At 43.6% G+C, this 22779-nt stretch overlaps 1 protein-coding gene across 3 annotated transcripts in view; it reads left to right on the top strand.

The window, feature by feature from the left end:
* MAD1L1 (mitotic arrest deficient 1 like 1) overlaps positions 1 to 22779 on the top strand; it is a 639505-nt gene that overhangs the window by 358965 nt on the left and 257761 nt on the right. The gene's annotated exons all lie outside the window — the stretch shown is intronic.

The following is a 22779-nucleotide window of genomic DNA, read 5'->3' on the forward strand; positions in this document are numbered from 1 at the left end:
GACATAGTTACTCAAATTCTCCATGTTAAGGCCTCCTTCCCACGTCCAGTGGTTCATCCTTGAAGATGGTCATAAAGAATCTGGGTTTGCATTTTTCTTCCCCAGAGCATGTCCTACCAATGGTCCGTGAAAACCACAGCCCAAACACGGAATGGCGTCCATGTTGTGTCTGTGGTTTTCACTGACTCATGCACTATAATGTGCACGAGGAATCCGTAATCACAGACAAAATAGGGCGTTCTTTTACGGTGTAACCAAGGACCCACGGTCCGTGGAAATCCGCTGATGTGTGAAAACGTACATTAAGGTCACAGGACGCAACGGGATCTGTGCTGCAGTAACCTGGCACGGCCAATGCACTTTGAACGAACCTCTTCCCATTCCATTTAAAGTGCAAGTTCGTTCCCCAAAGGCTGCAGGGAACAGCTGATCGGTGGGTACGGGGTGTCGGACCCTTACCGATTGGATATTAATGACCTGTCCTGAGGATAGGTCTCCAATATCAGGAAAACCCCTTTAAAGTGTTCTAATTATTGACTTATTATGTTGGCCGTATACAACTTGACAGTGCTGAATCCAACTGAAATCGACATCAGGGAGGAGTATTGTGAGATCCGTCCCATTCAGATGCTCTTAACCAGATGCCATTATTGGGACTGTTCTCAGTAGTGCTGACCAGCTGAAAGTCGCTGATAGGCGGGGCTTTCCTTATTATGCTCCTCCCTGAAGTCCTTTTCAGTCGGATACCAGCACAGTATGTAACCTCTGCCAACCTGTAAACTTCTGGGAAGCCATTACAGATATTCAGACATTTCTGAGTTCAGTCACCAGTTTCTGAATCTAAAGTGGGGAAGCCGAAGAAGGATTCATGTACACACCTTATGGGCACCATTATGCCACCAACCTCTGCCATCCAGTTAAGATACCATAGGAATTGTGTGATGATTGCTTTTAATTGCTCACTTAAACAGTCTGGATGAGAAGTCATGCTACTTAATTTATTCAGGAGAGATGATCTTATAGTTTTGTGACCTGCCTCATTAGTCTGCGCTAAAATTAAAATGATATTGTAATAATCAGCACTGGTGAGTTCATCGGGATCATGTTGACAGCCCTCGCCATATAATAATTGTCTGCTGGAAGACTCCTATGGTTGCAGGCCTTTGCACCATGGACCGCCATCACCTGTCAATATGCAGTATTTTTCAGGGTTAGCTATTTTGTTTAATATATTACCCAGTATTGTCTTCTGTGGGCAACTGCGATTTGCTACAAGGGCCCCCGACAATAACCCGACCACAAATGGAGTCTTTTAGCTGGGACCACCAGCAATCACATGTAAACTGTGAGAGATCCCAGCTTCAAGTGTTCAGTTCTCCAGCAGCGCCCCCACAGGGGAAATGAAGCATTGCACTGTTCCCAGTGAAGTCAAAGAACTGCTTGTGTCACGTCGGGACCTCCAGAGCATGAGACGCTCTTTGGAGCTGCTCTCTTACCTAGTAGACGAGTGTCCTGAACGAGGTGGAACTTTCCCCCCATCTTTTTAAAAATGGGGCCATTTTAATACAAGACTGTTTCATGTGCACCGTAACAGTGCGTCCTTTGTGCGTCACAGTACAGAGCACAGAATGAACGCCCCTTTTTGTGCCCCCCTGTAATTTAAACGCAATAAAAATAAATGACCCCATCAGACTGCGGTGAGAGAGCAGAGCTGTCATTTACCGGCAGCGGGATGCAGTGATGTCATCAAGCCAACTGCATTGGGCCTCAAGTCCTGTGCTTCAAGCGGCCAGGCACAGGCGGCGTGATGTCCATGTTTTCAACTGTATCCACGTCTGGCTGAAAATGTCTTGGAACTATGAAATGTAAGACCACAAGTATTTTTTTAATTTTATGTTTTTTTTATGGCGTTTTGACCGTTCCTCTATAGGAAAGAAACGGCAGAAAAAGCAAGTGGTTTAGAAATAAACGCCGCTGTTCTTTCCTCCTTATGTGTGAAGGTACATAGCTTGACAGACAGCTAAACCTTATCCCGGCAATGAATTGACAATGGAGTAACGTCCAACTTTATCTTTATTGCAAGGATGTAAATCAGTGTGGTAAAAAAGCGATGCTACTGTGAGCTTAGATGTAGAGGATGTCTCAAGAAGCTTCCAAGCCATGTGCTATACTCATGCAGTGATTGTGAATGAAGAAAATGGCTGCTATGTGCGGGGATGATGATGTCACTAAGATAAGGAAGCTGAAGTAGACCATACTTGTAGTGTGAAATAACTGCAATTGTATGTAAAACGACCACTAGATGGTGCTGTTACACAATCAACTGAGAATGATACAGAAAACATATTAACTATGTATGAAAGTTTTGCATAAATTAACAATAAACTTGCTGAAGGCATAACAGCCGCTAAAAAGAAAAAGCATGCACTATGGAAAACCAGAATCGACTTCATGTGGTGGGCAGGCACCCTGACATTCATTATAGCGGTGTCAGAAATTTTAGAGCAACGCTATAGAAAGCGCATGTGCTGTTGCACCATCATGGAAGCACAGAGTGATCATACGTAGCCTTCTGGATACCCTGTGTGCACTGGAGAGAGTGGGTCATGCCTGGAAAATGTATGTTTGCATAGCAGAGGGGACACCTTAAGTAAGGCCACAAGGACAGGTTTCGTGATGCAGTTTTGCAAGCCAAAATCACAAAATGAAAGACAGTATAAAGCAGGGATACGATTTCTCTTCTTTTTTTAATTAACTCCTGGTTTAGACTTTAAAAACTGCATGCAGAATCCTGACCGTGTGGCCGTATCTTTACATGGCAAGTTATGCAGGACTGTCCTTTTTTTTCTGCTCAGGATCCCGAAATTGAGCCTGCAGGGCTGCAGTGTCTGGAGCTGGCGTCACACATGCAGGGTGTTGTTTTTTTAAAACACATATATATATAGCTATTTTATGATTTCTGGTGCGTTTTATGTTTTTAATGGTGTTTTTTTTTTTTTTATACTAATGCACTTTCCCTATACTGTTCTACAGAAGAAGCAGGTTTACAGGGGGATACATACTCTTCTAAAAACTCAAAGCATTGCAACCTGCAAGGCGCTCAAACACTCTATTTAGGCAAAAAGCACTTAAATTATTATTTTTTTAAATACACAAACCAGACATTTTTCTATTTCTTTTTTGGCACGTAAAAATGCGTGCCAAAAACCATGTGTAGCATCACCCTAAGGGCTCATGCCCACGAGAGTGTGTGCCAGTGCTGCGGACCGCAAATAGCCTTCCGCAATGCATGGGCACCGTCCGTGTGCACGCCGTTTGCCGTTGCGGATCCATTCACTTGGATGTCTCCATGATCCGCAAGAGACTGTCCCCTCTGCAAAAAAATAAAAAATAAATTTCTATTTTATTGCGGTGTGGAGGCACGGACTGTAATCCCACAGAAGCGCTTCGCTTCTTCATATCTTGAGGATTGCGGACCCATTCATGTCAATGGGTCCTCATCTGTGATACGGAGTGCACACGGCCGCTGCCCGTATATTGCGGACCCGCTGTTTGCGATCCACAATACGGACAAGGGCACAGCCGTAAGGGTTACCCTCAGCATACGCCCCTTTCAGTGGAGCACCCACATATGGGCCATCGCCGAGCTTGATCACTTACATCCCCTCAATGAGCTCGACGATTCTGGCTTGTCCCGGCTTCCTGTTTTACGTCTCAGATAATACAGCGGCGTGTTTTACTGTACAGCCGTTCTTTGTCATCTGCCACCCGCTGAAGCCTTCTCTCTTCCTCCGTGTCTGTAGCTTCATGCCAGCGAAAGTGCACGTTTGAAATAACTTCGATTTACACCATGAATGCGAAATACAACATTTTTGTAGAAGGAATTCTTTATTTTTTTTCCTCCTCTGTATTGTCTGGTAAAGCCAGGCGCAATGTTAAGCTCAATATTGGCCTTTATACCTCATTTCTTTGCAGCGGCTGCTTGTCTGAGACATGGTGTCGGAAAGGCTTTATAGAGCGGACGGCAGAGGAGGATTGTCTGGCTGGCATTGTACGGGGATAAGCATCGGAATAATAGGCGACACCGATCTCCAGATTCTTTTTTTTATTGTGTAGTTTGCTTTTGTGGCCTTTGGTTGATAGAGGATAATAATCCCTCCAGAGACTGGAGATCAGATAATGGGGATTATGTCCGTTATCGACAGAAAATAACCCTTGGTTTTTAGGATAAACACATTAAAATTGTTTTAAATTTTTTTTTTCTCCGTGTCACTATTTCTATAAAGAAAATTTCTGAAATACTCACTCCAGTTTTCAGACAGGCTGTCGGGCCATCACAATGGGCAGACGTTTCCTGTCACTGTTCAATTTATGCTGTGTACGCAAGAGGGAGGGTCAGCAGTCATTTCATTCTCATCACAGCTTGGATTACTGGGAAGGGTAACAGCCCTATTATAGAGCTGGTTGACAATAGATGATGGGGACAGCTCCTCCTCCCTGCACTTGTCACAGAGCATGCCCACTACTGTGTTAGTAAAGCAAATCTCTGAAACGGACGTTTATGCACATTTTGTAATCTGCGTGTCCCACCTTTAAGACCCACAGGTGCAACGTAGATTTCATGTTTGTTTTACCCTGCGAGGAGCTTTCTCCAGAGCTTATTACTGCTCCACTGTTTTATCCTTAAAGGGCATCTGTCAGCAGTTTTGCACCTATTACACTGGCTGACCTGTTACATGTCCGCTTGGCAGCTGAAGGCATCTGTGTTGGTCCCGTGTTCACATCTGTCCTCATTGCTTAGAAAAACGATGTTTTAATATATGCAAATGAGCCTCTAGGAGCAACGGGAGCGTTACCATTACACCTAGAGGCTCTGCTCTCTCTGTAACTGCTGCGCCGTCTCCACATTGATTGACAAGGGCAGACACGCCATCACTGCCTGCTCCTGTCAATCAAAGGACATAGGGCGTGACAGTTGCAGAGAGAGCAGAGCCTCTAGGTGTAATGGCAACACCCCCAATGCTCCTAGAGGCTCATTTGCATATATTAAAACATAATTTTTCGCAGCAATGCGGGCACATATGAACATGGGACCAACACGGATGCCTTCAGCTGCCAAGTGCACATGTAACAGGTCAGCCAGTGTCATAGGTACAAAACAGCTGACAGATGCCCTTTAAAGAAGACTTCTCACCTCGTAACTAATTGCATGCCCCATGTAATAACTATTCTGGAGCATCCATTATTATTTCTCCATGTTGTGCCATTCCTCTATTATTCCTGTTAGAAGTCATGAATGAATTACCAGTATTTTACATTGATGGCTTTTGCCAGTTGACTGTGTGTCCCTAGTCAGTCAGTACTGTCAATGTCACTGCTGAGGGACACCCCGTCCAAACTGGTAACAGCCATCTGGACCTTCAATGCAAACTGCTAGCGATTCATTCGTAACTTCTAAAAGGAATAACAGAGGAATGGCACAACATAGGGTCATAGGAATAGATGCTTCAGAATTGTCACATGTCCATAAATACATACTAAACCAGACATGTCGGGAGAGATAACTGCTCCACTTTAACACACAGTTTTTTTAATTTTTTCAAACATTTCTAGGAGGATTAACAGAAAAATTGCACAATTTACAGTTCTAAAAAGGGATGCTCCACCATTGTTATAGGGAATGCAGGTATTCACAGGGGAGCTGACCAGTCCCTTAGAAAAGTAGTTTTCCCTGCACAGACCTTGCTCATTTCGAGGATCTGACTGGAGTATGTTTAATCTCGCCGCACTAATCACAGTAATACTGCCCCCTAGCTGTGATGAAATGTAATTGCACATACCCATGCAGATTTATAAGTGGTACCTTTGGGCGCTGTTATAGTTATATTTTCCATTTAAAGGTATCTAACTGATTAATTATTAAAGAAAAAAATCTTGCAAGAAAAGAAACTTTTTTTTTTTAATGGGGGTAGGATTAAGATTGACTCCCGATCCATTAGCCATTGCTGTGAATAGGGATAGATGAGCTCCATTTCCAGCCTCGGATGTTGGTGCCGTCACCCTCATTTCCCCCTATATTGGTAAAACCGCGGCTCGCTTTCCCCGGCAAGAGAAGACAATAAATCACGGCACGATTTGCCATTTAGACAGAGCGGCAGAATGAGAACATCTTGAAGCTGATCGTTATAGTTTCCACTCCGCAGCTCAGACCCCAAATTCTGCTCGAGGAAACAATGAAACCAACCACTTATTTTTCAATTATGGATAAGGTAATAATGCTGCCCACAATGGCTAATTATACATTTGTTTCATTTACTGTTCACGCTGGCAGAGAGGAGCGGGAAATGCCACCCTCGTCGGAGACTCGAGAGCCTTTTCATTTAGCCCATAATACTGCCGGCCTTTTATTACGGCAGGATTTTTAGATTACGAAGAAGCTTTTATCATTTTTCATTCTTTCATATTTTATTTGCACGGTAACTAGAGAAGGCTGGATGCAAATGTGGATTTTAGTTATTAGACGAAATTTAAAGGGGTGTTGGCGCCTTCCGTTTCTCCCCGACTGTAGGGCGACCTGCCACATATACGGTCTATAGGAAAGTAACGCTCCTCTGCAATTATTGACCGGGGGGGGGGGGGGGTAATTATAGGGCTGGGGGCATAACCTTTTCTGGTCGGTGGCCACATTGTCAGACTAAACCGATCCCATGAGCCCAATTTTTTTTTTTTAAAGGGGTATTACAAACTGAAACTTTTACAGCATGTTGAATGTATGCACCATGGGTGCTGCTTATACTTCCGGGACTCCCATCTAATGGGAGAATACATGGAAAATACATCCGAGCAGCTGCTAGACACAGACGAGAGTGTCTGTGATCAAATGGTTGGGGGCAGCACAGAATGATATCAAGTGACCCCTAGGCCGCACGTTGTGCACCCCTGCTATTAGAGGGTAGAGAAGAGACAAAATTGGGCCTGAGGGGAACCAAAATTGTTCCTCTGCCTCCTATGAGAAGATCTTTAGTGGAATGCGATGTCACAGATTCTGCATCGGAACCCTAGAACATTTTGTATTTTGTTCACTTTTTTGTGTTTTTAGTGTAATCAACCGTGTAAGTATTATAGCAGTATTTTTTTAGTATAAGAATACGGTACATTCTGCCATCTAATGCATTAAGCAGGGCTCTGATGTAATGTGAAGTCCGCCTAGAGGTGTACTAGAAGACAGGGAGGTGGTCTAAGAGGACAAGAGTGGACTTGGAAAAAAATGAGCCTGCTCAAAGATTCCTGGTGGGGAGGGCAGAGAGGACAAGGAATAAAGCAAAAAAAAAAAAAATCTTGTCCAGAACATAGTTTTGGACTAGGATTAATTAATGCTATCCCACTTCCCTCGCTTGTTTTCTGCCATTCTGCCATGAATAAAATTATATCTGGGTATTACCAGATGAAGGCATGTTGTTGTGTAGTGCCCCAAACCTGCGGTTACTACCATTGTAAATAGTTATGGTATTATTTATTGTATGTTATGGCTGTTATTAGCAGTTAAGGAGTTGATGGCAAATGGTTGGAAGGAACAGGGTTAACTACCCTGTTCTACCCTTTTGGTAAGAGTTAGCTGGTCCTGCTTCCTGCTCGGATGGGAAGTTCTACAGTAGCCTTGGAAAGGAAAGGAACACAAAGCTCCTGCTCTTAAGTATTCTTCAGGGATAACAACAGCTAAAACTTAACCTCAATAAAATCCCTAAAAAAGTCAGTGACCATCTAATAACTGCATCAAAGACACTGCTGGAAAGTGAGGGACTACAGCTAAGACACCCTCCACCCAAACCACCACTTGGCCAGTTAAATCTAACATCTGGATCTGATAGTGGACCTCTACACTTAGAATTGTTAGCAGCCATCCTACCTGCCTCGATATTCCCTACTATTGCCAGGATATTGGACTTGGAATCTTCTGGCCTCGTTCTTCAAAACAACATTTCCACCGCACCAATCCTCAGGTAGCAATGGCCTGAGGGAGTACACCGTGACACAATGCTTCATATGGGCTACTACCACTCTTATCCTCTGCACTGGCTCCTCAGGGGCTCTCTGCACTTATATATACTTTTTTGACAAGGGGAACATTAACGCCCACTTATGAAAATATATTTAAAAAAAAAAAAAAATGTCAGGAGAAGTGGAGATAATTTTGATTAACCATTAACTTTCTATTGCAAACTATGATTATCTTTTTAGGAAAAGAGTCTTGCCCTTAGGATTTGTCCAGGATTTTTTTTAAAGCCCCCTTTCCCCCACATTAGTCCCCAACGCTCAGTTTTGGCTCTGTAGCTCCTTGACTGTCTCCACCCCACTTCTGGTCTCTACATGGACGGGATTATGTTAGTGACACTACTGGGTCACGTACCGCTTGCGGACACCTCACTGCTGAGGCCGTTTATTGGTTGCAGTGGTGCACATGAGCATGTCCGTGCGGACGTTTACATGCAGGTGCCACAGAGCCCAAATGGAGCGGCAGGGAATCGGGTAAGTATAGACAAATTTATTTTATTTTTTTATTGGACAAACCTGCTTTCCAGGCAGCCTGGTTACAGGACACCTTTCAAAAAGTGCACCTATTAATAGTACAATTGCTCCAGGCTAGATTTGACAAATATAAAGGATGTGTAAGGTTTTTCTTTTGCCTTTTTATCTTGATAAAACTGAATGTAATTTGTGTTCAGTCTGCTGATTGTGACAATATTATTTCTGCGTATCCCTGACAGTGCTCGGCAGAACAACGCCCTGCTGGGTTTATCAAAAGCCTCCTATTGTAGGTCTCTGCGGGGGGGCTTAGCTGTAGCTAGCAGGGGGTAAGAACAATCCCAGTCCCTGTGACCTGTATTAGGTATACAGCGCACACTCTCCCTCACAAGCCGGGTGTAAATGAACAATTGTAATTGCTGATGAAATAATTACTGTGCGCGCTGTATGGCGCTGCTGGGTCTCCAGTTGCATTATATCCCCAGGCTGTACATGTATGTAACTCCCATTACACCGCTACAGAGGCAACTCAGATTTGAGGTGGTAAAGTGGAAATGTATTTTTTTTTGTTCTGCTCTTCTTCTGATCTTTCCTTTTAAAAATGGCTTGCAAAAAAAAAAAAAAAAAGCCAACATTTATTAATGATTTTTTATTTTTGTATTTTGCAGGATGGGTGGAAAAAAATGCTCCTAATTTATTAAAAAGTGCTCGCCTCTTAATAAATCTGGCGCATTTAGACCTGTCTGACTTCTGGAATTGCCCTTTGTTGTAAGCGGCAGTATATTTCCATCTTTACTGCAGGACCGCATCCGCTTGGCAAGGTTTTCAATGCAACTTTTTATTCTATGCAACTTCCGTTAGATAACGCTTTTAAGAGGTTGTGTCACCTCACACATTGGTGGCGTATTGCTGCGATATGCCACCAATGTTAGGTATGGGTCCCAGAAGTGGCACAGGGTCCTTCGAAGGTGAACCAGAGCGCACCATGCATGCATGGCTACCCGACCTTTATTTTTATAGGATTTCCAAAAATATCTGCGTGAGCATGCTCGGCTATTTTTGAAAGCCTCATAGAAATGAATGGTGAGCTCACCGCTCCATTCACTTTTATGGGACTGCCTGTAGTAGCCAGTGCTCAGCCATTTTCGGAACTCACATAGAAATGAGAGGAGGGCAGCTGCGCTTGCTCGGTGTGCATTCGTTCACTTTGGGGGCTCCATTGTAGAGATACGTGCAGGACCCATCTGTGGGGCAAACGCCCATCTGAACTTGATGGCCTATCCTAGCGATATGCCACAAATGTCTGAGCTGAGACAACACCTGTAAACCAATGCATTTGATGACTTTGCATGTGTAGAATCGTCTTTCTGTTTTGCGTCAGCAGCTCCTATTCTGAGCTTTGGTCCTGATTTATCAAGTGTGTGCGCTACTCCGGTCCCCATTGAAATCTATGGGTCAGCAAAAAAACGCAATGCAATTCGTTTTTTTGCAGACATGCTGAACTGTCCGCCAAAAAAAAAACGGATCCGCATTTTTGCGGACAGCATACGGCCGTCTGAATTAGCCCTTATGATGAGGCACAGACGTCGTCCTAAATTAAATGCTTCCTACAGCAGTCCAGGCACTGGGCTAATATCTATGCCAGCTCACAGCTGGCATAGATTTCGGCCATTATTAACGCCAGTGTCTTTGTCTGGACTGCTGCTCCCCCCCTTTGAAAACTGGCGAGGAGGGCATAGAAACAATAGTTACGGCTGGATTTTGTTGCAGTGATGTTTAAAAATTTGCAAAGTGTCTCCGTGGCTACAGACTACAAGCTAACCTTCTGTGTAGTCGGCTACTATAGTAGTAGGTTCTCCATTCCTTCTGTCTCCTCTTCTACTGTCTATAGGTAAGCAAGAGGGGAGACAGAGTAACAGATGATTACAAGATCAGACTACACAGGGTCATAATGTAGTCTGTAACCATGGAGACATATAGGTCTCCATAAAAGCTGTAGACATAACGCATTAGGATATTTTTTGCTAGGCTTGTCTAGCAAATTTCCATCAATCCTTGTCGCATTTTAAAGACCTAGCTAGACAAGAGTCAGGACTTCCATCCGTAATCGAGCTATAACTACCTTACAGATTTTTTTATTATTATTTTTTTTTTTTACAAACCCAAACAAATATTGACAGACTCCATTGTCTTTAATGGGATGCTTTGGGCTTATGATATTTTTGGCTACAAGACTAGCACTGCTTCTCTGTTCATGCCATCAAAAATGCCCAAAATACTTCATGAACACTCGAATCGGTAACATGTTGGAATCCACACAAGTTCTGAAAATTGAGAGCCGGCAGCGTTCTGCGTTGCTGATTTGTATCTCTAAGAAAAGGGTCTGGTCACTGTTTGAGGCCTTGGTTCACATCATATAGACCTCAGAGGTGCATTAAAGGGGTTCTCCCATGCCGAACATAAATAATGAAAATCAGACATCCTATAGTACACAACAATCTATTTTTAACAAAGCTAGAACCAGCCCTGTACCTCACATGGATCCAGAGATCTCCCCATTCATTGCTCTGTTCAATTTATATCAAGCTGACCGCTCAAGGGGAGTGTCTTTTCTGCTGCAGCTCAGGGGGCGTGTCCATGCTCTACCTATGACAGTTAAGGAGACAGTTGAAGGATGAAACTGAGCATGTGCGGCCATCTCATTGAGCAGGACAGAGAAATAAGAAGGAACAAACAGCAGGTGGCGCTATACAAATACAGTTTTTTGAATAGCTCAGTGGCTATACTAAACTTTTAATTACATGCAATTACAGAAGCATTCAGATCCAGGTACTGGTTTGAAAACTAGAACAAACCCTTTAAGTTTAGATGGGATTCTGTTTTTCAAGCGTCCTTGTGTTCAGCCCTCCTGACAATGTACGGGTATTCTTTCTTTCCTCCCAGCAGTCACTGTTCACGCTGTGCACTCTCCGTAAGGTAATTCCTATATAATAGCAGAGCCCCGTCTTCATCAGCCTTTGGCTGAACCTTCCCCGGTGTCCTGAATTGCCGTGTATATGATTATATTTATGCCTCATCTCATTTGAATACATTTTTATTTATATTATAAGTCCTCAGACCTTACCGAGCGCCACACGGCGCGTCTTGAATGAGTGGCTCTGTGGTGGTCTGTATCAACGGGCAGAAAAAATTGATTCATCACAAATGAACAGTCATACAATGGGCAAATCTGTTCTTTTGTTGACTTATGTATTTTTAGATTCGGCTTGAAATTGCTAATTTTTTTTTCTCTACAGGCACTTTATAGTACAATAATCTGAAATCAAGACGTCTCGTCATGGACATTTACAGCAGTTGTCTACACAGGCTGCCATTTTTTTTAAGCAAATTTGATCACTCCCGCAATGCACTTGCATAGGAAAGATTGTTCTGGGCGTTTACACTGGGTGATCTTTATGATCGCTGTGAAACTGGTACATGTCAGTGCTCCTATAGAAATAGATTGTTTTGCTGACCATCAGTGTAGGGTTGCATGAAAGTGATTCACGACCATTTTTAAAATATTGCAATATGTTGGTGACGTCACTTATGTCCCATAATGTTAGCGCTCTACATTGGTCATGTATGGGAACGAGTCAGTGGAATCACTAAAGGTCTGTGTGGCCTGATCAATAGGTCCTTTCCGTAATTTACCTTAGAGGAAATGCTTGTAAGGGAAATGATGTCCAAGGAAACCATGTAGATTTTCTATTACAGTTTATAAAAAGAAACAGCCCTAGAGAAATACCTAGAACTACTTTAAAGAGGTTCTCTAGGATTTATCCTCAGGATGAGCTATCAATATGAGATTGGCAGGGGTCCGACCCCCGACGATCATCTGTTTGAGGAGGCTGCGTCCTTCTTGCAGTTCACCAAGCCCGGCGCCGTACATTGTATAGTGGGTGTGCTCGGTATTGCAGCTCAGCCCCATTCACTGGAATTGATAAACATGATGTCACGAGGCCTAAGCACTCAAAGAGCACCGCAGCCTCTTCCTACAGCTGATCAGCAGCGGTCCTGAAATCATACCCCCACCAATCTGATATTGATGACCTATCCTGAGGATAGATCATCAATCTGTAAATCCCAGAAAACCCCTTTAAAGGGGTTATACGAGTTAATAAAAATAAAAAAAAAACACTTAAAATCCATCAGGATATACATATAATTTGGTTAAGCTAGATTTCATCAAGTTAAAACCCATATGTCCACCTTTTCATGGTTCTGTCATTGCTTTGTTTACATGCTGAAGTACATGCTGAGGGGGGCGTATAACAACAAAGCCTGAGCTCTGCCTCATGAATATTTCTGGGCGTGAACAACCTGACCTTTCCTTCACTCTGCTCTGCACTTTGCAAAAAAATAAATAAATACACACTTGTCATGCGGATGGACGGATCCCTCTGTCAGTCTTTTTCACAGTATACCCGGTTTGTGCATGTGCAGATCGGAAGGACGGATCCACAAGGCAGCTCCGTCGTCGGAGCGAAGTGCCTGCTGGATCCGCCGATCAGTGTGACAACTGACAGCATTTGTAGACGGATCCAGGTGCGGATCCGTCTAGAAATGCATTGCAATAACGGATCCACCTATCCGCTTGCCATGTGGATGGACGGATCCCTCTGGCAGTCTTTTTCACATTTTTCATGTTCTGCGCATGCGCAGACCGGAAGGACGGATCCGTCCTTCAGTTGTTTTGCAACGCCGGATCCGCAAGGCAGCTCCGTCATCGGAAATGCATTGCAATAACGGATCCGTCTATCCGCTTGTCATGCGGATGGACGGATCCCTCTTTCAGTCTTTTTCACAGTTTTCATGTTCTGTGCATGCGCAGACCGGAAGGATGGATCAGTCTATCCGCTTGCCATGTGGATGGACGGATCCCTCTGGCAGTCTTTTTCACAGTTTTCGTGTTCTGCGCATGCGCAGACTGGAAGGACGAATCCGTCCTTCAGTTGTTTTGCAACACCGGATCCGCAAGGCAGCTCCGTCGTCAGAGCTGCGTGCCTGCTGGATCCGCCGATCAGTGTGACAACGGACAGCATTTGTAGACGGATCCAGGTGCGGATCCGTCTAGAAATGAATTGCAATAACGGATCCGTCCAGCGGCACGGGCAAATAGCGGCAGGGCGGATCCGACAGGGTGAACAGCCTGTCGGATACGTCCTGCCGCTAGTGTGAAAATATCATTAGCATTATCTGTATCTAAGCAATATCTATATTATTCAAATATATATTCAATATGGATATTGCTTAGATAAATACATATATTGGTGGCAGATAAGGATTTTATATAGCTGAATGTTGATGATGATAATAATGATGGCCAATAATTTATTTATATTTCCCAGGGGGTGTTCAATGTGTACTAGTGTTTCCAGGGCTGTAATAACGATCCCCAGATGCAGAGGGGAACGTTTACAAACTGCCACCTCTAGCCCCAGTGAATGCAGGAGGGACAAACATACCCTGGGCTGCCAGAGAAGAGATCACCTCGGCTCTGGTATGTACTGCACATGAGCGATCGCATACCAGAGCCGAGACAGTGAGAAGAGCTGGAGGGGGGAGGGCACCAGAGGCTCTGACGTTTCGTTTACAGAGCCTGGCCACTCCCTCAAGCAGGGAGACAGCTGTAAACGAAACGTCATCAGCAGAGCAGGCTTACTGACGTCAGGGGTCACATGACCCAGAACTGAACTGGCCAAATAGTGATAGATAGGTGATGAAAGCGATTTTAAGAATCTTTCACTGGTCTACAATAAATGCAATTAGAATAGATTTATTTAAGTCGGATAACCCCTTTAATGAGTCTAGTAGGCATTCCGTATGGTTCCCCTTTGGTCTCCATATTCTACCCTTGAGACAATGCTTTTAAAAGGGTTTTCACATACCTTTATATTCATGGGCTATCCTCAGGATATGCCATCGATATCTGATAGGCGGTTTTCCAACACTCCTGGCACCAGAACTTCACAGCTTCATCCATTGTCTAGTGGACCAAGATGGTTAGTGCAGTGCTTCTCCTATTGAAGTGAATGAAAGCATGCTGCAGTAACCAGCTCCGTCCACTGCACAATGGACGGAGCTGTGTAGTCTGGCGCCTAGCTACTGCACATTGGCGGTATGTTGGACCTCCGCCCTTCAAAGATTGAGAAATATCCCTTTACGAGAGTATGCACAGAGTGTGATAGAAATTGTCATATTTTTCCTCATGGATTCTGTATGAATTTATAACCAAAAATGTAATTTACTTCCGTATAAAATTACAAATACATGGAGGTACAGGACCTCTTTTAGTACCGTCCATAAAATGTCCTTTGGCTGTTTAATTTAGCAGTGTTATTCATACATTTTTCTTTCCCCCTTTGTGTCTCCCTGGTTACAGACTACAAACACACTTTTTGTGTAGTCAGAGACTAAAGTAGTATGTTCTCCACTGTTCTCCATTCCCTTTACTGTCTTATTGTAAGGAACGGGGCAGAGAGACTGACAGATGATTACAGGATCAGACTACACAGGGTCTGTATGTAGTCTGTCCCCATGGAGATGTATCGGTCTGCATAAAAGCTGTCCACAACAAGTTTGGTATTTTTTTCATTTTTATTTTTTTTTTCTAATCAGGACTGTGTACTAAGGCCTCATTTACACCTCTGGAGATCTGGCGGGCTGTTCCGGCTCAGAACAGCCTGCCGCATCTCCTGGATCAGGTGTTCCCAGATCTCCACTGACTTCAATGGTGTCCTGCGGTAATTTTCGGAAAAAGTGCCAGGTTTCAGATAGAAGAAAACTGTTGCGGAAATGTGAATGGGGCCTAAATTCTTCCCAAAATAGCTAACAATCCTTCTATCTCGCTTGTGTATCTTGTGCCTCATGTTTGTTAACCCTCGCCTTGCTTTTCGCATGACATTCAGTTTTTAAAAAGTCGAATTAGAAATCCCCGCATGACGTTCCACGGTCTGCTCATCAGTGACAGATTTGCATGGCTCTTTCCCGGGACGTCATTTTTGTATCTTCATATTTTCTGGCCATGGGTGTATTTGTTCCTGCCCGTGATCCAGTCGCTGCCTTCGCAGAAGCATCTCCTAAGTTTAGCGCTTGAAGAAAGATTGATTAAAATCAGCCACAGTTTGAGTTAATTGGATCCATATGCTTCGAGAGGAAGCTTGACTAGTTGTAAGTTCTCGTAATTAGTTCACAGCTGGTTGGTGAGAGACACAGAACTCCATTTACTGTTTAGACAAGAGGATCTTTAGAGAGCGCGCCAGCCTAATTTTAGGAGCACCACAGTCGCTCAATTGTTACGTTATTTACAAATTAAGATGATTGACCATTGTTGGAGATTTAAAAAGTCTTAAATGCAACTTTTAGGACCCTTTCAGTCGAGCAAGTTCCACACTCCGGACTCACAGCGTGCGTATGCAGCAGCTCCTGTCCTGACCTCCCAGCACTGCCAGGGTCCATAGCATTATATTGATTTATAATGCTATGTAACCCTTACAGTTCTGAAATGTATAGGATAACACTGACCACATTATGTCAGTGTTATACAGTACATTCAAGACCTCTAAGGGTTTACATAGCATCATAAATCAATATAATGCTATGGATCCCGTCAGGACGGGTGCTGCTGCATACTCAGGCTGTGAGTCGGGAGTGTGGGATTTGCTCGTCTGAAAGGGGCCTTAAAAGAATAGTCGCAAGTGGTGTTATTTTACGCCGCCCTCACCACCTTTCAGAAAGCGGTTGTGGGAAGAGGGCATGACCTCCTACCATGACAGATTTATCTTTGTTTACCCCAGTTTCCTGGCACAAATGACGCCAGAAATCTACAGCAGCTCGCGGCTGCTGTAGATTTCTGTTTAGGTGCACAGTCTGCTGGAGGATGCACCTAATTTATGAGGAAGCCTGCAGGCTAATGCCCGATGCACAGTATTCTTACTGGTAAGAATGTGTCTTAAATAAGTGTTTATGATCTCTTAGTAATTAAGAAAGAGGCACAAAGTGAAAGTAGGATTCACACAGCTAGAAAAACCGTTAACCCTTGTGACAGAATGGCTCAATATTTTTAATGAAGACCAATTGATAAAATTATTTTTACCCAAAATGAGTAAAATGCAATCATAAAGAAAAAATTACCCCCCAAAGAAAATGCCATCTATTGGTGGCCACCACAGAGGGACAGCTTTTTGGGCAGTATATTGTGCTGCACTGTGGTATATGGGTTCTGATGGGACGTTATTTTGGGCTATGATATTGCTGACCCTGCCTATTTGTGCTGCTTCGCCTTCTTCAGTTTGTAACCCCTACAACATGGGGTCACTCTTAGGATTTTTTTTTTTTTCCAGAGCCCCTTTAAGGGGGTTATCAAGCCCGGGCCCCTCATATAGATTATACTTGCCCTGCTGCTCCAGCACACACGTTGTTCCGGGTACAATGCTAGGGAGGCTCGTCCCCGTCATGCCCTGCTATTAGCCACTCCTGCCTGTCGCTGGATGTTTTGATCCACGCAACGGCCGTGCAGGGATCAGGAGCCACACGGGTGCCAGGGAGCATAATCATATGATGTGCCCGGGCATTGGAGGGCGGGGGGAATGGGGGGGTCATTATAGGGGTTGGATAACCCCTTTAAGTTCCCAGTCCACCCCAGTCTGTGGTGATACTGTGTACTGAATATCCGTCCTGTGTCCACTTTCCTTGTAGAAGATGTTTGCAGCATGTAGGTAAGATTTGATGTCTACATGACAGCAGACAGTACATGTGATCTCATCAGGACATGCAAGACATAGGGGGGATATGCAGGGTAAAGAGAGAGTGTAAGCTGTGTGCCGTCTGTATACTGGTGGGGGGTGGCACAGTGTATAATAGATGGTCTTTACCCTCGGTGTGAAGTGCTGCATGCTGTGTGTCATTGTGTTGTCACCTCTACTTCTCTCCTAAGTTTTCTCTCTGTCCTTACTTTCTAGACTCAGCACCCCTAACACCCTCCAGCATGGACATTTCACCTAACCACCGGGAGCAGAACTTGACTTTTTTTTTTGCAGAATCTGCAGGGAATTCTATTACTGTCTTCTTGGAAACTCTGCATGACACTTTTTGAAAGCTTCCTCCGCACCACTGTCCATCTATCCGTCACTGTATATTGTACGCGCACAATCCCGTAACAGAATGGCGAGAAAGCTCTGGGAAAGCAGGGATCCCGGCTGTGCCGTGTGCTTTTAGTCTATAATCAGGAGCAGTGCATTACATTTATTACATTCTCTAATGTAATGGATCTTCACCAGCGAGCCCAGGTCACCGAGACGTATGCTTTTGAGTGGGGAAAATGCATTATTTATAAGTAATGTTTGTTCTCTTAATTGGACGGTAAAAATGGAATCGCTCATGTGGAAGCAAAAAAAATAGCCCTTCTTCTATTATAATTTACCAACATATTTCACAGCGTGGAAATTTGTCAAAGGAAGTAAAATGTAAGTATGACCAGGGGGCTTTATTTACCGTGGATGACTTGGGTACGTTTCCAAGCTATTGAGTTTCAAGGCTTTGTGCACCTTACCATTGCTCCAATATGTCTGAAATAAAAGATTAAATTACAGCGCTTTCACGAGAGTCTCAAAATCAAATTGTACCGTTTTGTGTATGCAGATTCCATGCAGATCTATGTGTCTGTGGTTACAGACTACAGAGAAACTCGGTGCAGTCGTACTTCATTTCACCTGGCCTCCAAGGGGTCGTCCCTTTAAATGGGCTATCCGGGGAAAGATACTGATGACCTCTTTATTGTGATCAGTGGGAGCTCATTCGGTCGGACCCCTGCCAATCAGACGCTTATCCCCCTAACCTTTGGATTGCTGATCATTTGTATTAACGGGATCACCCCTTTAAAAGAGTTGTCCAGGCTTAAGGTGTTGACGACCTATCCTCAGGGATAGGTCTTCAATTTCAGATTGGTTGGGGTCTCACAATCAGCACCTTCATCGATCTGTTGTTTCTGGCAGCCGTGGAAACAGAAGGTTCTATCCACTGTGCAGATTCCAACAGCGGTGTGCTTCAGTCACCCCTCGGTGCCACGACTGCCCGAAACAGCTGATCAGTGGGGGTTCCAGGTTTTGGCCCTCCACCGATCTGCTATTGATGACCTTTCCTAAAGGATAGCTCGGATAGCCCCTTTAATTCTTACAAACATTCCTAATGTAGGACTTGGGTGCAGTCTGATTACGGAGACGCATAGATTTATATAAGAGCTGTACACACAACGGTAGTATAGTTTTTTATCCGATATAGGCCCAAATGTTTTAGTGCTGTTTTTATATCCACCATATAGCCGAGAATACATTTATCCAGATGTGTATGTATGCTTACCTTGGGTAGATTTGCTTAATAGCACTACAAACGGAAAGATTTAAAGGGATTGTCCAACCTTAGAAAAACATGGCTGCTGTTTTCCAGAAATGGCATCATTCCGAATTTTTATCACATGCTTTTTTTAGGCTACTTTCACACTAGCGTTTTTTATGGATCCGCCAAAAAACGCTTCCGTTACAATAATGCAACCGCATGCATCAGTCATGAACGGATCTGGTTGTATTATGTCTTCTATAGCCATGATCCGTTTTCTATTGTGTCAGAGAAAACGGATCCTTCCCCATTGACTTACATTGTGTATTACGACGGATCCGTTTGGCTCCGCTTCGTCAGGCGAACAGCAAAACGTTGGTGTTCGCCTCCAGAGCGGAATGGTGACTGAACGGAGGCAAACTGAGCGGATCCTTTTCCATTCAGAATGCATTGGGGCAAAACTGATCCATTTTGGACCGCTTGTGAGAGCCCTGAACGGATCTCGCAAACGGAAAGCCAAAACGCCAGTGTGAAAGTAGCCTAAGGATACAAAATCGTCTCGCTCATCTCCTGGACAACTCAAGTAGTTTTTTGCGGACCCATTGAAATGAATGCACCCACATCCTCTCCGCAAAAAAAAAAAAATGTAACGGACATGGAAACAAAATACGTTTGTGTGCATGCAACCTAATACTGTGCGCTCCTGCAAGTCCAGAAGGGAGGATCATGCTCACACACGGAACGTGATTCCCGTAATGGACCTGCTCATGTGAAGCCCGCCCGTAGGACGCCATCACACGCCGTAGATTTTGTTGCCGAAATTTCCGCGACTGAAAATCAGTTCCGTCCATTTGAATGGGGCAGCAAGCACATGGGTTTCCACAAGCCCCATTCAGGGGAATGGAACGGATTTTTCAGTCACAGAAATTTCTGAAACTAAATAGAACGAACAAAATTTAGAGCTTTAGATTAACCTCTGTTGTAATTCAAGGTGACCAAAGTGAATCCGAGGTAATGTGGCAGTATAGGCACGTATGTAGCAGCATTTAATAAAACATTAGGCCCGTCATCACAGCTGAAAGTATATCGCATATCATGGAGTAATTGGTTAGATTGTCACACAGAGGTGGCCTTATGGATACAAAGCAAAATTAGTTTTCGAAACCCAGGGGAAATGAATTGTATTTGTTAGGATATCAGCAGAGCTCTTTTTACGCCGAATCTTATTAAAACTTGCTCATTGTATACGGCTTTATTTCTCACATCCAGTTTGTAGATTTCAGGCTATTCGATGAATAAACTTATTATAAAGTCTTGACTTGTCAGCAAATATTCCGTGCAGTCTCTTTATTTCTCCTTACACTTTTCGTGTGCATTTTCACTTTTCTTTCTTCTCTGTGCATTGTATTCTCACCTTTTTTTTCTCTTCCTTCTTCCCTCTCTCTGCTTCATTCTATTCCCTCCTCTCGTTCCTCTCTCACTTATTTCTTCTTTAATTCTTTAGTTTTCTCTCCTGTTCCTCTCTCTCATCTGTCCTCTATCACTTATTTCATATTACGTAAGGGCGGGTTCACACGCTCCAGTGTGAAGCCGATTGTTGGGAAGAAAGCATTCCTTCCTGAAAGTCGGCTGCTTGTTCGGTGAAGGAGACCAGTGCATGTAAATGATCTCCATCGCCGTATGAAGACGAGGGATCTCTATTGCGATCATTTGTCCCCATACAGAATCATTGTTTCTGGGCAGCAGATCATCGTTTAGACAGCTCGATCTGCTGCCCAGAAATGATAATTTAGGTGCCTGCACGAACGACAGGATCACCCAATGAACGTGCGTTTCACTCTTCAGGTGGCACACTTAGACGGGCAGATTGTTGGGAACAAGAGTTTGCAGGAACTTTCACTCCCGATAATCTGCCCAATTATTGGGCAGTGTAAATTCACCTTTAGACCTTATAATAGTCATTGTTTGGCATCAAATATTCTATGCCAGGCATCCTCAAACTGCGGCCCTCCAGCTGTTGCAAAACTACAACTCCCAGCATGCCCGAAAAGCCTACAGGTATCAGCCTACAGCAGGGCATTGTGGGAATTGTAGTTTTACAACAGCTGGAGGGCTGCTGTTTGAGAATGCCTGTTCTATGCAATCTCTTCTTTTCTGTTATCTCCTTTTCTCTCCTCCTTCTCACCTCTCTTCACTTGTCACTTTCATCTCTCTCTACCTCTTTACTCTCATGTTTTCTGTCTCCCCTCTGCTCTGTGCTTTCTATTTTCACTCTTTCCTCTTCTCTCTTCATTCCCATCTTATCTTCTTTCCTCTCTCCGTTTCCTCTTTGTGCTCTCTCCTTTCTCTTTTTTATCTCTTTTTTTTTTCTGTTTTCCCTTACCTCCTCTTCTTTTTACTCTGTTTCTTTCTTCTGTCTTTTTCATCCTACTCTTTCATGTCTCTTTCCTCTCTTTTTTCCCATATTTTTTCCATATCTGCTTTCTGTTCTCTCCCCTTCTTCATATTGTTTCTTTCCTCCTTTTCTTTCTTCCTCCTCTTTCCACTTTTTTTCCCCCATTTCTTTTTTCTTATATCTGATTTCCCTTCCCTCCTCTTCTTTTTATTCTGTCTTTCTTCCTTCTCTTTGCTCTTTCTTTTTCCCCATATCTTTTTCCATATATCTACTTTCTCTTCTTCATTCCCTCTTCTATGTATTGTCTCTTTCCTCTATTTTCTTTATCCTTTCTCTTCTCTCAGTTCTTATTCTCTCTCTTCTGCCTCTTCTGTCTTTGTGAACATCGGGATCCGTCCCTATGGACGTCTCGCAAATCACAAAAAATGTGTGCACTTTACAGAGGTTTTCCTACAAAGGACACATCCACTATTTACAGACTAGGGAATAAATATTGGACAGCTGGGGGTCTGAGCAATGAAAACCCAAGCATCTTTAGAATAGAGGTCCTCATGTGAATGGAGCTGTAGGAACATGTGTGGCCATTACTTATTTCTATGGGACTGGTGAAGCTGTGTGACCACCTATATAAGATCTGTGAAGGTGACCATTAGCGGCCATCAAGGAAACGACCAATTGTTGAGAAGAACCTAGTAGTAGACAAATTGCAGTTATGTGATTGGTGTTTGTTGGGAGTGAATGCTGTGGCTTTTTCTGGCTTTAGTGGTCAGTTTTTATTTTTTGCCTCTAGTTTGTGTGCACATGTGCAAAACCAAAGGTCTGATCCTAGGTGAGAAGATGACTTCATTTCAAAACCCTGAGGATTTCTATCTCATCACCATCCCCTTTACCCAGTGACCTGGTGCAAAATTAGAAACACAGATGAAAACTTCAAATGAAAATAATTTAATTCTGTTCCAATAAGGAGAATCCTGAAAAGCAATTAGTCAATCAATACTGTAATGAATAAAATGGAGATGAAGACATTAGTCGTGTAGATTAGAAGGTGTAACTCGCTCAGCCTTTTCCTCTAGATCTGTTTGTATTTATTCATTGGACTGTCATTTGGTGATTAAATTCTCCAGAATTCATGTGCAGGAGCTGGGAATATCCATCATTACAATCCCACTAATGATGGGGAATCCAACAGGCTTGAAGCTTCTCATTTTTTCCCCCAAAAACACCACTGTTCTTGTCCATGGGTTGTTTCTGGTATTGCGCCTCAGCCGTGTTTAAATACACGGGCCTGAACTGCAATAGGAGACGAGGTCTGTACTCAAGGGTGGTGCTGTTTATGGAGGATAAAATGAAGATCAGTGCTTTTCTTCTTCCTCTTACAATTCATGTTGGCTGATCATCTAACATTTCCCCTATAGGAAATTTTTGTCCTGTGGTTAGCAATTTGTAAGATAAAGTCACATATGAAATAGTTGCGTGTTAAGTGCCAA

Source organism: Bufo bufo, chromosome 7 (assembly GCF_905171765.1).
Source record: "Bufo bufo chromosome 7, aBufBuf1.1, whole genome shotgun sequence".
NCBI classification, from domain to species: Eukaryota; Metazoa; Chordata; class Amphibia; order Anura; family Bufonidae; genus Bufo; species Bufo bufo.